Source organism: Lathamus discolor, chromosome 5 (genome assembly GCF_037157495.1).
Source record: "Lathamus discolor isolate bLatDis1 chromosome 5, bLatDis1.hap1, whole genome shotgun sequence".
Lineage (NCBI taxonomy): Eukaryota > Metazoa > Chordata > Aves > Psittaciformes > Psittacidae > Lathamus > Lathamus discolor.
Genome location: NC_088888.1, coordinates 57,726,328 through 57,741,394, shown reverse-complemented (window position 1 = coordinate 57,741,394; position 15,067 = coordinate 57,726,328). Strand labels below are relative to the sequence as shown.

The 15,067-nt window shown below is 39.4% G+C and overlaps 1 long non-coding RNA gene across 5 annotated transcripts in view; it reads left to right on the top strand.

Moving 5' to 3' along the window:
* Positions 1-15,067, top strand: part of LOC136015260 (uncharacterized) — a 149,528-nt gene that overhangs the window by 87,614 nt on the left and 46,847 nt on the right. For all 5 annotated transcript variants that reach the window (XR_010613135.1, XR_010613131.1, XR_010613133.1 and 2 more), the window contains one exon: positions 7,932-8,137. This is a non-coding gene — a long non-coding RNA (uncharacterized LOC136015260). The remainder of the gene's footprint in view (positions 1-7,931; positions 8,138-15,067) is intronic.

Sequence of the window (15,067 nt, the reverse complement as noted above, 5' to 3'; positions counted from 1 at the left end):
GTATAATGTAAGTTGCCCAAAGGTTTAAAGATGAAAGCTGCTTTCACAATTACTGATAATGATGGAAATGTAGAAACACTAGAACAAGTGGCTGATGTCTGTAAAGTGAGAACTGATATTTCATTTCTTGTTTTCCTTATGAGGTGTGTATGTTTTCATAGTGGTGGCAGTGTGGGTATACAGTGTCTAGCTGATGTTGGAGCCTGCTTTTCCAGTGAGCTGAATCCTCTGGAAGAGGCACTCATCATCTCCAGTACAACCCGTAGGTCAAACTGTGCTCTCCAAAGGAAATGGTGCTGAGCTTTCTCCTTCTGTGGACCAGTCTCTTTGGGTAGCATAGAACTGTGATGTGTGCCTCAGAAGACTAATTTGCCCACCATGAGGCAGGATCAGCTGCCTGCATGCCAAGAATGTTTGCAGGTTTTTTTCTGAGGTCTAATCTGAATCCTTCTTGATGCACTTTGCATATCATTATTGGTTGCTCCCTCTACCACAAGCACAGAGAACAGATTTTTCTCTTCCTCTTCACACAAACTTTTTATATTTTTGACGTCACTCAGTCATACTTACTTTAGCTTAGCTAACCCTGGTTCTTTCATGCTTTCTGGTTACTTTTGTAGCTATTCTTTAGGTGCAGTTACTCAACATCTTTCCTCCGGTCTAGCACCTGAAACTGGACACAGTGTTGCAATGGGAGCTTTTGCCGCATTAAACAGAGTAACACAACTACTCCACATACCTTCTGGGCTGTATTTTGATGATTCCATCGCAGGAAGGTATCGGGTTCTTTCACAGCAGCATGATGGCACATTTTCAATCTGCAATCCAAAAGCACCAAGGCTACAAGTAACAAGAGAAGACAGTATTGGTACTGGTAATAGAGAGCAAAAACTAGCTGGACAATCATGACTGAAGCACATCTTCCTAAGATACAAAAGTAGTTGCGTTGTCAAACTGGGTCCAGGTAGGGAATGGAAAGCTTACGCATTCCTGAACAGAGATCCACAAGTGCCATTCATGAAAGGAAATGGATTCTTTCTGCAGCTGAAAAAGACAACATGACACCTGATAATGTATTAGAAGCCAAAATCCAAATGTTAATAAAATTCTGTTGACACTGAGCTGCCGAGTAAATAAATCTTTCTACTGTTTTCCTACAGGCTACAAACTTAGATATGAGATGGGATGCTGTTAAGACCCGTGCTTTGTCCAGAGGAATACCTTGAGCCTTGCTCAGGGTGAATAAGGCCAGTTCAAATGAAAGATCAGGGCACCAGTCTTCAGGTCTAGGTCTCTCAAATCCTACTCCTATTTGCTGGCATAGTTCAGAGCTTCAAGAAATTAAGAATAACACCTTTGATTGTACCAATAGCATTCCTTACTGTGTGTGATTATCTGTTTTGGAGATGTTTTAATTCACATTATTTCACGCTCAGCAGGCTTGGGGAGCTGCTGTTTTACAAACTGCTCTTGGCTCCCTCTTTAACTCAGCAGCTTCAGGACTTCTGAGATAAATCAGGCTGCAAGACAGCCACAGACTTGGTGTTTCCCTCTGAAAAAGCACAAGAAAGACAAATCCCTAGCTACATTGGTACTGGTGAAGTTGTGAAGCCAAAGTAAGATTTTTGACTGCTGCTATCTCAGATTATTCTTTCAAATGAGATTGGGGTGGCTGTTCTATAGAAAAGACTTGAACTATTTTTAAATTAGCATTAACACCATCATTATGGCAATAAAACCTAGTGCAGGCTGCTAAACCTGTTCAAGTGTAGGCTAAATTTCCCAGACAGGTTTTCACTGAGAAACACAGTGCTGTATCTCTGCTGCTGTCAGTTATGTGAGCAAGTGATGTAGGATATTCTGGTTATACTGGTGTCATGGTTTAAACCCAGCTGGTAGCTCACTACCATGCAGCTGCTTGCTCATCCCCCTTATCCCCCCTCCACAGGTGGGATGGGGAGGAGAATCAAAAGAATGTAAAACCTTCAGGTTGACAGAAGAACAGTTTAATAACTAAAGTACAGTATACTAGTACTACTAACTATAAGGGGAATAACAAGAAGAGAGAATATAAAACTAAAAGGGGGGGGGGAGGGGAAGGGAACAACAAAAAAAAAAATACCCAACCAACCAAAACAAAACAAAACAACAAAAAATAAACACTCACAAGTGACGCAGAATACAACTGCTCACCATGCCTGGAGCAGTACCCAGACCAACCCAAGCAGTGATTGGTCCCTTCTGGGTAACTCACTGGCATGATGTGCTGTAGTACGAAATACCCCTTTGGCCAGTTTGGGTCAGGTGTCCTGTATTTGCTGCTTCCTGGATTCTTGTGCCCCTCCTCACTGGAAGAACATGAGAGACTGAGGAGTCCTTGATCAGGGTGAGTGCTACTTAACAACAACTAAAACATTGGCTGTTATCAGCATTGTTCTCAGACTAAAGCCAAAACACAGCACTGCACCAGGTAGTAAGAGGAAAATTAACTCTATCGTAGCTGAAACCAGGTCAACTGGGTGGTAACAGCAGTACAGGCGTATCCTCAGGTCCCATAGTAAAGTGATACATGCTACTGTAGATTTCTTGCTAGGGAGAGAAATTAATTTTATTTTTTAACATGTCTTGACTAGAAATCTCAACTTTAAAATATCCAATAAACTTCTCTGTTCTAGAAGAGAATCTAGAGAGGAGTGATTGTAAAGGAAATGTTTTTTAATTGTTCAATTCATTGCTGTTGCTGCTGCCTGGAGATGATTGCATCTTAGTTCATATCTCAACAGAGTGAGCTCGCCCAGGCAAGTCTAACATGTAACAGTTCGCTTGGGTTTGTCAGTGCTGTCCCATAGTTTCCGTTACTTTTTATGAGAACATTGATTAGTGCTGCAAGAAAGACACAGTTTGTACTCAAGGAACTTCTTTGTAATCAGTGTCATCATTTCTGATCACATTAGCACAGAGAGCTGGAGTCTCTGGCTTGCTCAATGGTGAGATCCCACTGCTCAGGCACAGCAACTTCCAATTAGTTTCTGAACATGCCAGATGAGGTGGCTGGCCCTGAAGGGCTGTTTCTCCTCAGCAGCAAAAAGTTATTCAGCAAATTAGTGCAATACACAGATTTTTTTTTTTTTAATTTATTTTTTTTTTTTTTTTTTTTTTTTTATCCCCAGTGAGGGGTTAGGCACAAAATAAATGCCTTTCATTTCACCTGTGCAGAATGGTCATTACAATTCTAGATAGAAACAGTATTAATAAAAAGAGACAGTTATTGCCAGCCCTCCTGCTAAAAAAGTGAAGGGGTCAATATGGTCCTTTTCATATCACCATAGGCTTCTTTGTCAAGGGTGTCAGTACAAAGAAAAATGTAATGCTAAGTAAAATTTCAAATCGTTTTCCCCTTTGTTACTATATATGACGTCACACGCTATCAGTGAAAGGTCACAGCATATCTGTGAACATCTATTTGTGAACATCCGACAGTATAGTCTTTTAACAATGATTCTGTAAGCTATTGTCTTCTACCTCGTGTATCGAAAACCAGGCAGTATGTTAGTTTTCTGTCTTGTTTATATTGGTCTGTGCCAGGTGCTCAAGTAATATATATGTTTTTCCTCTTGTATTTATGCTGTTAAAAGTGCTAAAAAACACTGGCAGTATTTTCATAGTAGCATGGGAAGTTGGACAAACAAGTATCAATGTGATTTGAAGTTAAAAGTAATTTTGATAAAATTGTCACTGCCAATTTTCATGATAAAAGAATGAAATAAAACCCTAATCCTAACCTGCTGATTTGGTCAGTCCTCATGAGCAAAAATAAGGGGTGCACCTATAACACATGCCAGTGGTAGCTTCTTTGTCTTTATATCCAGCTTTTCCAGTTTTGTCAAACGTTCAGCATTGTAAGTAATTATGTTAAAGGAACGGATGTGGTAGAAAGTAAGCAATGAAAACCAGAAGGCTTCACTTTAGGTTGCTGGTTTCATCAGGATAGTTATGATGTTATTAACTGATGAATATTTGTCTGCCTCTTTGAAAACATATGGGAGATATAGCCTTGTTCCTTGAAGAAGAGTGTTCCCACTTCAAAAACTTCATTTGGCTCTTTGTATGGAAATAAAGAAGTCACTTTAGATGATATCAGGATATATGCCAAGCACTAGCCTGGTGAGGTGGGAGGGTCTGAGCCAGAGGAAAAATTGTGAGGAAAACTTTACAAGATAAAAGCTGGGGAGATCTACTTTTTTCAATTTGTGAATATTAGCCAAAAGCTTTGCTCAATGCATTATGCTTGTGAAAGGAGTGGAAATATCTCCAGGTGCCAGGACCCCATCCAGTCCACCCCTCACCAGGGCTCCCTCTTTGTGAAAGAAGTTGCTTTGGAGTTTGGCTTCACACCTGCAGTGTTCCTGTTCATGTGGATTACCCTTTGTCCGTGGGACAGCTGAGAGCATTGGGTGTCTTGCCCGTAAAAGTTTAAGTTTCCACAGTAGTTTCTAGCCAAAATTGTATTATTTTTATTTTTTTTTCCTGATTTTGCTGCAGATCTCCCAGAATCCTTGAGCAGAGACTTTTACACAATACCTGACAATTCTTGCTCTCTCAAAAGCCTTATCATGATAGAGCTCAAGCCATTTACAGTACAATCAGTGAGCCATGCTTCTAAATGCTTTTATGCAATAGCACATGACTGCTTTGATATCCTTTTCTTCAGGAAATTACACTACAAGGATTATTCCTCTACTGAGAGTGAAGGTGTTCAGTCCAACTTAGCATTGCCTTCAGTTGTTTTCTGTATGTGCACACAGATATAGTTATAAACTGTATATCTAATGCTTTATGAGTTTTTATTCCATAGCTTCTGAAATTATTCCTGTAGATGGTAATTGTCGTGGGAGACTTACAGGGACTGGTGATTCCTGTATTATACAACCAATCTATTGCATTGTGAAATGTCACATCCTGTAATCTCTTTCACATGTTTGGCAAAATGCGTGTTAAATTTGTTATGTTTTCTTTCGTGTTCCTATGGGAAAACTGTTCTTGAACCTCAGCTCCTTAACTATTGAGAAACCATCTAACTTCAGTCTAAACCAAATTTCTGGCTAACTCATATTTTTTCTTAGCAGTTGGCTATCTTAAGTGGGACTTTTGAATTTATCACTTTATGACAGCTCTGAGATTTTTGTAGAAGGCACAAATGACCTGTACTCAGGAGTAAAGATGAAAGCATGTTTTCAGAGACTGAATCAAAACCATGGAAAACTTTTTTGTGTAACTTCTTGTTTGACACCTCTCCCTCCCCTAAAAGTTTAATTTGGCCAGGAATGAAATGCTTTTTATTGTTGCTGGCATTTCAGTTAAAACTATTTTTAGAAAACTTTCAGCTTTTTAAAGTAAAAAGTAAAAATGTTAGTGGTTTTGAAAACATCAAGCCAAAATATTCTAACATTTCAGAAACATTTATTGGAGAAATGGCATGATATTCCATTTTTTACAAAGAGGTCAAATCTATAGTTAACTTAGTACAAGTTATGAAATGCCTATCTGTAGTTAGAAATCTACCATAGCCAGAAGCTCCCTCTTCAGGGTGTGGTGACAGTGAGTCTGAAAGTTAACTGATTGATGTTTCACAGAATAATTGTAGATACTCCACTGTTACCTGCAATTGTTACATTAGCAGATGAGAAACTCCGTTTGCACCAGCCAGCTCTGCAGGTTATTAGAGCTTTGTTTTGGTAGATTTTACTGAGCAGGGAACTATAGAAAATCTAAAGCCTTGAAATTTTTTTTTAAGTTTTTTTTTTAATTTTTTTAATATTTTTTTTAAGCTCTTCATATTTTTCTGGTACACATGTGGAACTTTCAGGCTGAAGGGAAAAGGAGGAAAGAATCTGAATATACTGTAGTCTGCCCCAGGTTCTGAGCAACAGTGTCATGCTCTAGGGGACATAGTGCTGTGCGAGCCTATGACAAAGTACCATACACTTCGGGGAATTTCATATATGCATATGAATAAAAGGATGACTTTGGAGCTTTGTTTCAGAAAATGGTTTTGTAGTTGTTGCTGATATTTGATAATGGTCCACTTTTTCCTGACATCTGTGGCCTCCAACTTATTCTGGCAGTCCTAATGTGAGGAGTTCTGCATGCTTGTAGGCAGGACATGGAATAGATTTGCTCTGGGAAGGTCTAAGGTGGAGTTTAATGGTGTTATCTGTCACAGCAGTGTTTGTGCCATCTGCTTTTGGATTACATGTTATCAGAGATGACACTGAAATAATATGAGAATTTCCTTTGTGTAGAGACAACTTTGGTGATTACAAAAAAAAAAAGAAAAAAAAAAAAAAGTGGAGGGAAAAAAACCGGCATCTTGAAAACAGAACAGATAATGTGGAAAATAAGGACTTTGGGAGCTCCATGGTTTTGTTTGGAAATGCTTTCTACTGCAAAGAGTGCATAGAGACTAAAATGACAATTAACCTTGCTTGGGTCAAGAGCAATCTTCACTCCTGAGTAAGTTGCTGGTAATTCGTTTCATTGGAATGTGTTGTATTTTAGGGGCACTAGGAAAATCTTACTGTGATTATAAGACTCTCCAGCCTAGTGCAGGCAAGACTTTAGCCCTTGTTGCAGTGGCAGGTAGCTTGCTTCTGCTCCCTGTACTGAATAAAACAGGACAGAGCACAAGAAATTGACATGCGTCTGGCACGTGACTAGATGCACTTCTCTGCTGCTAGAAGCCTGGCTTTTATATTGTATAATACTTGTGACAGCAGGAAGATCAAACTTACAGAAGAGATATTTATTAGGAGTGGTGAGAAGCAGGCACTTAGCACTGACTGAAAGGCAGTACAGATAAAGATGCTGCATTTGAAAACCTCTGATAAAACTGCACTGAACAGTAGGAAGCATTTAACAATCACTGTGCTTAACTGTGCTGTCATGGTTTACATAGAGAGCTGTTCAAAAGGAAGGATAGAATTACAATGGGGGAACCTGGCAAAACCCTAAAAGCTGCTCTTCTTTTAGCTTCCAAGCAGAAATGCGTTTGGAATGTATATTTCCACATTGTTCTCAATAAGGCTTTAATTCTGAATTCACATACGGTACTTAATTTGCATTTTTCGTACAGTCATTAATGCTTGGTGAACTTGAAAGGTCTAGAAAAGTATTCAAAGGATTGGATACTTCCCAGAAACATGTTCATGCTGTACTGGCCTGGGAATCTGGCGCAAAATCTGCAGCTCAGATGCTGACCTGGGATTTTGATTCTTTCACAGCGAAGTATTTTAATAACAGAAGCTTCTTCTCAGGCCTGTTGTACATTTTAGGCTAGTTCTTGTACAGGTGAATCATTTTGCTGTTGGTACAATTTTGATCGCATTTCTAGCAGAAGCCAAATACAGGGGAATATCAAGAATAGGGAGCTTCAGGGAACCAGAGATCAATGTACATTGAAACTACCCTGGAAAAAAGCAGCTCTCCTGATTTTTAATCTAAGACAGAAGAAACAGCTCTTGCCCATGATAAGGTTGACAGCAAGCTCCTGTTCACATGCAGGAACTGGTGGCCACAAGACCTGAAAGGAAGAAGGGATGAGAGCTAAAATGCTCAAATGAAAGATGCTGGATTATTTTCAGAAGAATGCATGATATCACTGAGATTTATTCTTTTACTGTGGGATTCATGCTTTACTGGGAAGCAGTCTGGTACTAGTCACAGTGCAGCAACCTTGACCAGCAGCAGAAAATTGCTAGATGATGGGGAAGGTATCTCTGCTGGGGGAAGACAATCATCTGTTAAGAAGATGTGACTGGCTGAAAGCAAGTCTTATGGTGTGTACTTTTTAGGGTGTAATCTTAGTTTTGGAAACCAAAACAGATCACAAAATATTATGAGGGAACTCATTCTTTTTCTTCTCTTTTTTGTAGCAATAAATGCTTTCCAATGAGAAGAACAGTGTGACAGCTGATGGCAGATGCAGCAAGAATTCCTCCCTTCCTCCAATCATGCCCCCACCCAGGGGCATTGAAGTGCAGAGAGTCTATTGTTCTGCTGCTTCTCTTTCCTTTTATCTGTGCAGCTGTGTTCTCCATCAGATACCATCATGCTGCCAGAGCTACTCTTCAGAGTGTGGGTAGGTGATTTGTTAACTGCTTGTCTTGGAATAAACTATTTGGTCATGCAAGTTATTTAGTCTGACAAAAGAACAAAAAAAAGCAAGTAATCAGTAATTATTCCCTCTACACCTTCTCTCCTCTCCCTTTTTGAAAACTGATACTTTTATTGCAGTGTTGTGTACCTATTTAATCACTTACACCAGCTGATGAAATAAAAGCTCTTGTCCCTTGGCCCCTTGCAAATTATTCTTGTTAATTATTTTTTAATTATCCTTCCATCATTGCTCCTGGTGCCACTTTCATAATTTCTACATCAGTGGGTGCAGACATGACAAATCTAAAAACTTATCAGAGGGAGCTATTGCTTCTGCTGTGCTGGCTCTAGAGGAGGAACAAAAGGTGGAGCATGACCTGGGGACTCTCTCCTGGCTCACCTCCCTGTTGGTGGGTCCTCTGCTCTGCTGTAGGTGAGAATCCATTGTTGGCACACTCACTTCACATGTATATCAACACATGAACACACTTGCACGAGTGTGTACAAGCTTATTAATTAGCTCAAGTTTCATATTAGCAAGTTAATATCTGAATGTTTTCAGGGTGACTGACAGTGTATTAATCAGAACCACATTTAAACAGATGGGTACACTGTATCCCTCCTTAATCCAGACAGGGAAGAAAAGATCCCCAGTGTGGAAGAAGAGATTGCAGATTGCAATACTCTGCAGTTGGGTTTCTGAGGATAAAAAAGGTGGCCCCATTTTTGCTCGTGGAAGGGTGTAGTGAAGATGTCGACATTTTGCTGTACTGTATACCTGCAAGTTTACAGAACCTGTGTTCAAAGAATATAGGTCCTGGCACAGTTTCTCTGTCCCCCAAACCTTCCTATTTTAAAAAATAGTGACAGAACTTGCTGGAAGATAAAGATGAAGCAGAAGTGAAACCTAAATGTGGATGTACAATTGAGGGAAGGAAATGGGAAAAAAAGTGTCTTTACCCAGAAGCTAGAGATATTAAACCCAAAGTACTTTCAGTATGTGTGATAAAATCAAGTCATGAGGCAAAAGAATAACCAGCCTCAGTATTTACAGCAACATACTTATTTATTCCCTGAACTGCATTCCTCCTCTCACTCCCTGCTTCACCCCCCCCCCCCCCCCCCCCCCCCCGAATACTTACAAACATATGTTATATTTTACTGGTGTTCTTCAGAATTAGTTGGCAGGTGCCTGAGGCAAGGAAGTTCAGCCTCTGGTCTGCCTCTTGCAGTGATTCACCACCACTGTTTACCTGACGACTGGGCTTGCTATGTGAGCCTTACTTTATGCAGAGTTTGGTGGTTTTGCTGCTTCACAAGCACTTCCACAATTTGGCTCATGATGACCACGAGGTGCTATCCTCCTCCTATTTGCATGAAGATTGCCTAAACCAGCAAATTTTACATCTGTGTATTTCCTATGTTGCCTTTTAGCTAACAGCTTTGTAGAGGATGCTTTGCCTTTCTGTGTTTTCCCAGCTTCAGGCTCTAGAGGACACTTTGTGTGACATTTTTCGTAACCACAATAATTACTTTCCTTGGCACCTTATAAACACAAACTGGCATAAACTACTCTAACAGCTGACATTTTGTGTTGGGTTTTGTGGAAATGGCAGGTCATTTGTGTTGTCCCTACAGTGCCTTTGGAGGCCATGAAAATATCACATCAGCTGATGTTAGCCTGAGTAGTAAAGTCACAGGAGCAACTATTTGAAGAGAGCAGAGCTGTCTGCTGACTGCTCACTGTTACATGGTGCGTATCTGTGAAGAGCTGACTAACACATGGTCACAAGTGTTTTCGTAGTGTGGTATGAGGTGGAATGGGTGCTGCAGCACTGTAATACAGCATGGCTTTAATTTTTGCTATGCAAAATGGTCATCTTAGGTTATTTTCCTGGTTAAGTTCTTCCATTAGTAAGATTTCTCACTATTTAAATAGATGATGACCACATAACTGTGAGGTATGGCCTAAAATCTATTCATACTATCTCCAAGTAACTTTGCCTAGGAGATCTGTACCTAGATTTGCCTGTTAAAGGGACAGAGTATTTCTTAAATGTTGGCAACCAGGCAAAGTTCACAACTTCCTGGGTTTTCTTGCTGCTATGAAGGATAAAGAGTTCCCTTTGTCCTTTCAACTTTATACTTTCACAGCTCTCAGTTTTTTAAAAACTTAGTCACAGAATCATTTCTCTCTGGAAAATCCCAGGGGGAAGTCCTAGCACTAAATAATACAACAGAGAGGAACTGACAATGTTTAGACTTTTAGGTGGAAACTAGTTTGAAGATACAAAGTTGGGTAGTCATGGCTAATTTCCATATAGGAAAAGAGAACAGTGCTTGTGAAAAGCAGACAGAAGATGACAAAAAAAAAAAAAAAAAAACAAAAAACCAACAGCCCAACAAACCAACCAACCAACCAACAAAAACCCCAAAACAAAAAACCCCCACCAACAAGTGACACAGAATACAAGTGCTCACCATGGCTGGAGCAGTACCCAGACCAACCCAAGCAGTGATTGGTCCCTTCTGGGTAACTCACTGGCATGATGTGCTGTGGTATGGAATACCCCTTTGATTAGTTTGGGTCAGGTGTTCTGTATTTGCTCCCTCCCCGCTTCTTGTGCCCCTCCTCACTGGCAGAGCATGAGAGACTGAAAAGTCGTTGATCAGGGTAAACATTACTTAGCAACAACTAAAACATGTTTGTTATCAGCATTGTTCTCAGACTAAAGCCAAACCACAGCACTGCACTAGCTGCTAAGAAGAAAATTAACTCTATCCCAGCTGAAACCAGGACACATGGGTTTGAGGTAATAAAGGGAGGAGATAAGAAACATGGTACAGAAGAAACAGAAGCAAAATGTGTGATAAGGTAGGCAGGGAAAGAAAGACTGTAATTATAAGTATGATTTTTTTTTTTTTTTTTTTTACTTTGTAACAATAGGTAATAAATGAAATGCGGAGGCAGGACTTAACTAACAAATGTTTATTGTGTAGCTACGATGCCTGTGATTCAAACCTAGGTTTGATCTAGATTCATGATCAGAATATTTTAAGTCCAATTAACTAACTTGGAGATCCTGATGTAATTACTGTTGATATCTCCTGATACTAAAGGACGTGTACAAGACCAGGATGTATGGCTCAATATAATCCTTAACTCTCTAGAGGACAAACAAGTGATGTGGAAAAGATTGAGTAATTTTGGAATTCATTACTTATTGTGAATCTACACAGTTGTTTTTTTGTCTTTTTTTTTCTTGGGGTAAAGCCACTCCTGTCAGTTTAATTATATTAGGAGTAAATATGACCCTTCCCAAGCCTTCTGTAAGTGAACAGTTTCTAATAAAGTTGTAACAGATTAATCATGAAAAGGTCTTGGCAGAAAAATCAGTAGGTAGGTAGTAAAAAAGATAAAGGACACTGAAATGAATAGAGTGACATGCTGAGGGATATTATCTTTATGAAGACAACTTTGTTCAATAAGAAAAGTTACGTAGTGGCATGGGACAGGAACAAGAGGAGGACTACTACTGGCAGAAATCCTTGGTGTTGCTTTCTGATTACAAAATGTTGTGGGAATGGCAATGCTTTCAGTGAAAGATGACCTTTTATCATCAGAGTTGCTTAAACCAAATTAAATGGACATGTCGATTATGCAAAATTTTAAGATTATGCATCAATCAGAAAGGTGATGGTTGGACTTCCATTTCAAGTGCTGAGCTGGGGCCCACAAAACGTGTTTCCTGTTCTGAGCTATAGCATAGGCCAGTCAGTGGTCTGTGTTCTCCACAGCCCACCCTGCTTGCCTTATGCCTGCTGTTGTACAGCGAGCAGTGTTGTACTGTGATTTGAATATGCTGAGCCTCATGGAAATGCTAAATACAGGAAAGATCACCTTAACTGTATGAACTTCTAGTGCTTTGGAAGCACTTATTCTGCAGGAATTTGTGTGCACTTTTGCTGGCTGTGGAAGAACATGTCATCCTTGTGATGCCACACACTCCATTTGGTTCTAGCTTGGCTGCATGTATGTGTGAAGTGGAATATAACCCGTTTTCCTGGAGAAGAGCTGAACAAATTTTTCTTACAGGACTATTCACTTTGTTTGCAGCTGTGCTTGTCTGAAACTCACCACATTTGTTCTGTCCCCTGCATCTTCCCACCTCTTTCTGCTCTAGCTCTTTTTTCTTGTGGCTTCCCTTTCCCTGTCACCACTGCTACCATTGCTGTTCTGCACTCCCATCCTTTGCCTTATGCCCATTTGGTTTTCTTCTCTTGCATTCTCCACAAGTTCATGGAATCACAGAATGGTTTGGGTTGGAAGGGACCTTAAATATCATCCAGTTCCAACTAAGTTCCTCACGCCTATTAAAAACTAATAGGTGAATCCCCTCCATCGTCTCCTGTCTGCTACTTTGTAGGTTTGAGAGCTGAACTCTGTTGTTTTGGAAGGTTACCTGATTGCTTCTACACCATTTCTTTTTTAGTTTTCCCTCTGTATTAGGCCATGGTAGGAGATACTGAGATTGCTCCTTCTCGGTGTTCACTCTGAACTACCGTTTCCTCCTTTTCCTACTTCTTCACTTCCTCTGATGAGCAGTGCTTACGATTTTCCTTATTTCTTCCTTCTCCCTGGTGCTGCAAACAGTTCATCCAGCTCCTCCTGATCAGTTTTTCACCCTAAATTTGGTTTTGTCCTCTCCCTCTCCACATTGTATTGACTACTGTCATAACTAACCTCCAGACACCAGTAATGCTGAGTTTCTGATGAAACTCCTGTCTTGCTGCATTTGCCTTCCAAGTGTGGTTCAAAGCTGTTTCCAAGTCATAAGAAAAGATGCATAATACATATGAAGACACATTTCATTCTTTATCTGCAGTATAGCTGCAGGATGAAACTTTAAAAAAATCAGTAGGGAACAGTATCCTAAAAACCCTGCATATGGAAAATGGAAAATCTGGTCACGGATGCTTCTATTTTCTTTTCTTTTTTTTATTGTAGTACTGTTTGATCTGCCTTGCCAAGGTGTCCAGACTGTTGTTATTACTGTAATCTAAAATGAAGCCAGGTTACTGTGATGATGGCACTTTTCCTCTCAAACAATACATTCTGACCCAATACACTCTGCCTGCTATGCTGCTGCTGTTCGATAATTTGAAAATGGTCTTTCTGGAATTATGATGAGGGAATGTAGGAAATGACAGGGGGACCATAGCTTCTCTCTTAAGGGAACTGATTCACTTTAAGGAAAGATAAGTGTACTGCCTAACAGTAGAAGTCATCTTTAGGAGCCACACAAATAAAAAAAATTTCTTCTTCGTTTTGAACACCCAAGACTCAACTTTAAAAAAAAGTATTTTTCTCTCCAAAACCTTTGTTTCCCCCTAAATTCCTTATTCAGTGAAATGGATGTGATGCCAAAATACATGCAACAAGGGGTTATTACTGATACCTAAGAAAAATAAATGGAAAATTCTGATCCTTATACTGGTGTAAATTGGGAATAACCCTATTGTTTCAAACTAAGTGGAATAAATGAGTTACTTTAAATCCGTATTTGCTAAAAAGAGAGGTACACGGAACTTCCAGTTGTCCAAATATATTTTTCCTTTTTTTTGTTTTTATTTTTTAGCAATAATTTTCTTCTCCACATAGCTCATTTTTACTATTGTTGCTCTTTCAGTGTAGTTTTAATTATGAGTTTGTAACACTTATGTTCATTTGGATGGCAAAGAGCTGAACTGCCACAAGAAAGCATTATATTTTGGAGGACAATTATCAGGAGAAAGAGCTGGGTCATAGGAAATGAAATCACTTGTTCAAACTGTCTCAAATATCAGAAAATGAGACAGAAAAATTGTGAACATGTTACTCTTTGTACAAATGTTCTCTTCCTGCACCTCAGAATTATATTTTTTTTTCTTCTGACAGTCTTATTTCAGAATAATGCAATGAATTCTTTGCAGATTTATATACTCACTTAACTCTTCAGAAGTGAATTGCCAACACAAAAATAGAACTTGATTGTAAAGAAAAAAGCCTATTTAAGTCCTGATTTAGCAGTGAATTCAAATATGGGCATACTACATTGTCTGAGATCTGAAAATCAGGTTGCTGACAGATAAAGAGAACTATTAAGAGTCAAAGATGTATTTCCAAACCCATTTTCACCCATTACGTGGTGGCTGAGTAAAAAATATAAGAATAGGTCTAATTTCAAACATATGTTTACATTCAGTTAAACTAATCATGACCTTGATAACCCAGATGATCTGAGGCTAAATACAGAGCTCCTGTTTTCTTTAAAATCATGTGTTTGACTTCTAAGAAAAATGGAGAACTTTGAACCAATATCAGCTTTGCAGCCAAGTGCTAATTTTCATATTTGTTATCTAACTTCTTTTGATTCAACCATAATTTACAAAACCCTGATCCTCCTAATACAGTAGAACTGGGTAACAGAAAGTATATATAGTTTTCCTGCTTAATAATCCAAGACTTCCTATCTCCCTGCTCTTTCTTGTCTCTCTGCGTCTTTTGCAGACGGTTTTCTGTTAAAAAATCCTTTTAATTTTGTTTCTGGACTCCATAAGTGCATCTCTGCCTGTCAGACCTTCTGCCACTCTCTGTGTTTATGCATCTGGCATTTTAGGCTTTGGCTGTGTAATAACAGCTTCTGCAAACAGCAATCAGATCTCTGAATTTGCAGTATGTCCACAGTGAATAGGCCTGTTTCTTCCTCCAGATAGCTCAGTTTCTGGCTAGCGTTATCTGTAGCTGGCTTTCTGGGCAATAGCAACCACTGCTTCCACTCACTTTGAGAGAAGATTTATTTGCCTCTCACATTTCTCACAAATAGCGGCTACCGTTTTCAAGAACAGGAGTATATGATCCATCCCCACAATT